The sequence below is a fragment of the Hordeum vulgare genome, chromosome 1H, assembly GCF_904849725.1.
Source record: "Hordeum vulgare subsp. vulgare chromosome 1H, MorexV3_pseudomolecules_assembly, whole genome shotgun sequence".
NCBI lineage: Eukaryota > Viridiplantae > Streptophyta > Magnoliopsida > Poales > Poaceae > Hordeum > Hordeum vulgare.
The window spans coordinates 299,113,484-299,118,070 of NC_058518.1; positions in this window are offsets into that span (position 1 = coordinate 299,113,484).

Sequence of the window (4,587 nt, forward strand, 5' to 3'; positions counted from 1 at the left end):
TCTGAGACAAAGAGTAAATCAAGATGATCAACACACAAAGCATATAAGATGTACCGAGAGGGATCAAGTGATCCCATGGTATGGTAAGCATTGTCCATTACGTGTTTGTGTACTAACCCATGGTCTTTGTGAGAGTCCTATGTGGGGGTTAGGTGTGCTTCCATGGGCTTGCGTCAAAAGGAAGATCTCATACAACCCATGAAGGATGACGTCAAGTGGTGATCGTCATCAAGATTGTGGTCTGCAAGTTCAAGTGGATCAGCACGAATATATCATTGAAACTATTGTTAATGATCATGTGTTGATAAGGACAAGCTCATGTTCTAACAAGGACAAGATCAAGGTAAGCATTCCTGAGCAGTACATGCTTGATTCTTGTGGATGTTCACATGGTGGACAAATGAAGATGAATACATAAGCTAGGCTTTCCACATTGTGTATGGGAGAGCTGCTTGAAGACTTCATCATGTCTTGCTTTCAACTTGATCCAAGAAGGAACAACAACATCAAGCTCAAGTGAAAGGGCTAACTCAAAGGTATCAGTTCCTTTGACGTTAGTGGTGTGGAGTGATGATCAGCGAATAAAAGTATACACTCAAGTATGGATCATGAGTACCCCTTTTATGATTCTTGAGTCTTTAGGGATCCCGCACTATTAAGAGGGGATCACAGGTTTTGCGATGAACTTGCTCAAACTACATCTCTACTTTTCTGCTCATACCACATCTCCACTACTCTGATGTTATCTGAAAACAGAACCAATGCCTCGGACATCCGGCTTCCTCCAAACGTCCGAGGGACGGATGCCCGACCACTTCGGAAATCCGGAACCTTATACCAGAGAAATCCAGAGTCAAATAACTCGGACGTCCGGCTCTCTCCGGACGTCCGAGGCCTGGACGTCCGACCCCCTTCGGAAAACCGGAACCTTGCACCAGAAGAAATTTGAGTCAAATAACTCGGACTTCCGGCCTCCTCCTGACGTCCGAGGGCCGGACGTCCGGCTTCCTCTAGACGTCCGGTCCCTCTTCGACTACACAGTGGTTCCTGATATATATACATCCCTCGGACGACTGACCCTTGTCGGACGTCCGACCCCTTGTGGGAGTCCGTACATCCAAGAACTGTCGGATGTCCGACCATTGTAAGACTTAAGTGACCCCAACGGTCACTTTCCCTTCTCCACTATAAATACCCCCCCCCCACTTCGTGAGAGGGTGCCCAACACAGCCATATCCTCATAAGAACACATTCCTACCTCACACACAATTGCTCACACCAAATCTTAGATCCCAAGAGCATTTGTGAGCCCCTTTGAGAGTTGTTCCAATCAAAAGATAGATCGTCTCCCTCTCTTCCTCTCAACCCAAGCTATTTGAGATTTGAGCAAGTTTTGAGCATGCCCGGTGATCTTGTTACTCTTGGAGGTTGGAGACTCCTAGGCGGTAGGAGTTCTTCGGAGAGGAATCAATCCGTGTGATTTCCCCCGAAAAAGTTTGTGAGGGTTTGGAAGCCACCTCAAAGGCTTACCACTAGTGGTTGAGAAACGCCTTCGTGGTGTTATCTCAAAGGGAGAATAGGGTGAGCCTTCGTGGCGTTGGTGTGCCTTCGTGATAACATCCACCTCTCTTTACACTACCGCAAGTCTCTGTTCTGACGAGAGGGGGGATCGATCACGAAGGGCTTCTTCACCAACCTTGTTGTCCTCATGATGATGTGTGAGTAGTTCACCACAGACCTACGGGTCCATAGCTAGTACCTAGATGGCAATCTCTCTCTCGCTCTTTATCTTCAATGCAATGATCATCGCATCTTCGCTTTGATCCACATGATGTAATTGCTTTTGTGTGGTGCATTTGTTGGGATTTGATGAATTGTGGGTTTATTCTCAGATTATTCATGATGAATATTTGAGTCTTCTCTGAATACTAATATGATTCTTCTGTGCATGATTATGATAGCTCATAATTCTCTCTAATCTATTGAAATAGTTTTGCCAACTAGACTGATATTTCTTCGGTGAGAGAGGTGCGTTGTAGTAGGTTCAACCTCGCGAGTTTTTATATCCTAGTGACAGAAGGGGAGAATATGCGTCTTTGTGTTGCTTCTACTAAGGATAAAACGACGGGGTTTATTCATATTGCTTGAGTTTACTTTATCTACATCATGTCATTGTTCTCCATGCATTACTCTGTTTTCCTTAACACTCTAGATGTATGTTGGATAGCGGTTGATGAGTGGAGTAATAGTAATAGGTGCAAGAAAGAGTCGGACTATTTGTTTATGGACGTAATGTCTATATACACATGATCATTGTCGTGAATATCACATAACTATCCGCTTTTCTGTCAATTTCGAAATTGTAATTTGTTTATCCACCATATGCTATTTTTCATGAGAGATGCCTTTAGGGAAAACTATGGCCCCGAGTCTATTCACAACATATTTTCAAAACCTTCAATACCTTGCTGCCATTTACTTGTTTTTATTTTATTTTGCAATCTACAACTATCTACAATTATCTACACACCTCACTCACTTGCAAATGACAAGTACAAGGGGATTGACAAACCTCTTGCCCGCGATGGGTGCAAGTTGTTTGTTCTGTTGTGTGCAGCCACTGGAGACGGTTGTGGTTGATATTCTTATTGGTTCGATAAACCTTGGTTTCATAAATAAGGGAAATACTAACCCACATTCTGCTTCGATAACCCATTCCTCTTCACAAAAAACCCAACACATATCACAAGTATCAAGACATTCTCCGACGGTGAGGACTCGGCCTCGTCCTCTTCCTCGGGATCGTCGCCATCCTCATTAGTCTCATCTTCATCATGGTTGTCCTCTACATCGTCTGAGTCCTCCTGGAGCTTAGTGTCACTTGCCGCGTCAACAGGCGCGCGGTCAACGACTGAAACCACGCTCACCATATCCGCGAAGGTCGATCGAGTGAAACAAGTAAATCAGTCGGAAAAGCAACTATTAACAGTAAGACCACTTGGGTGGAAAATGCTAGAGGTTAGCTTAATTGGCGGGTTCTCCTTATCAAAAGGGACTATCACCCTAGTGCCCCGAGGGTTGTCGCGCGCTGAGGTGGTGGCCATGAATTTTGCCTCAAGCGGCTTCGCGTCAAGCTCCTCTGGGTGAGCATATGTGGGGTCACTCAGACCCTCATACATCCACATGGGATGAGGTCTGGCCTCCAGAGGCTCTATTCTCATGTGGAGGAAGACCTCTAGAAGGCACATCCCATTGAGGCCCTTCCTCACTATGGTCACCACATCCATCAGAAAGATCTCTACGTCAGTCTTCTCCTCCTTAGACACGGACAGGGAGGAAGGGGATAGCGCCCGTTCTGCCGAGTATGATGGGAGGCCCTGAGTGCCGACAATTGCGACATCCTTGCAATAATACCAAGAGTACTATCAGCCCTTCACCGAGTCAGGGAACGACATAGATGGGGAGCTAACCTCCCCCCTAAGCTGTATTCCTAGACCTCCGCAAAGCTGATTCACATGGGTTTTCTCACCTCTCGGGGAGGCCTTCTACACGGTCATCGAGCAACATGTGAAGAGGTGCTTAAAGAACCCCCAATGTGGGTGACACCCGATGATGTTTTCACAAAGGGGAATAAAAGCATCCAAATATGAAATGTGAGGGATCGATAGAAGATGTGTCTACGGGGGGGGGGGGTTAATAGACTACTTGTCAAGATAAAATTTCTAGCCTAACCCAATTTCAAGGAAGGCAGAAATTCAGCAGTTATAATGAGTCAAGTACACCCTACACATGCAGTTTTAAGAGTACAGAAGCGGAATGTAAAACATGCAAGTGTAATGTAGAGGATTAAGGCAGGGAGTTCAAACACATGAGGTTGACACGAGGATTTTTGGCATGGTTCCGATAGGTGGCGCTATCGTACGCCCATGTTAGTGGAGACTTCAACCCACAGAGGGTAACAACTACGAGAGTCCATGGAGGGCTCCACCCATGGAGGGTCCACAAAGAAGCGACCTTGTCTATTCCACCATGGCTTCCGTCCATGGAGTACTAGCCTTACTCACGGTAGATGTTCACGAAGTAGGCGATCTCCTTGCCCTTACAAACATCTTGGTTCAACTCCACAACACGAAGTAGGAGGCTCCCAAGCGACACCTAACCAATCTAGGAGGCACCACCCTCCAAAAGGTAATATGTGCGGTAGATCAATGAACTCCTTGCTCTTGTGCTTCTAAAGATAATATCCTCAACACAAATCACTCTCTCACAGAATATGCATGGGTAGGAGAGGTTGCTTTGGTGGAAAGAGGTTTGGGGAGTCTAGAGATCAAGTTTCAAATGATAGGACTGGAATGTCTTGGTATCAACACATGAGTAGGTGGTTCTCTCTCAGAAAATAGATCTGGCAGTGAAGTGTGTGTTCTGAGTGCTTCTCCCACGAATGAGAGGTGGGTGAAGGGGTATATATAGGCAGCAGCCAAAATCCAACCGTTACACACAAAAGGGCAAACTCGGTGACACCGAAGTTGACAACTCGGTGGTACAGATTAGTACTAAAGGTGTGAACTTTTGAATCTCGGTGAGACC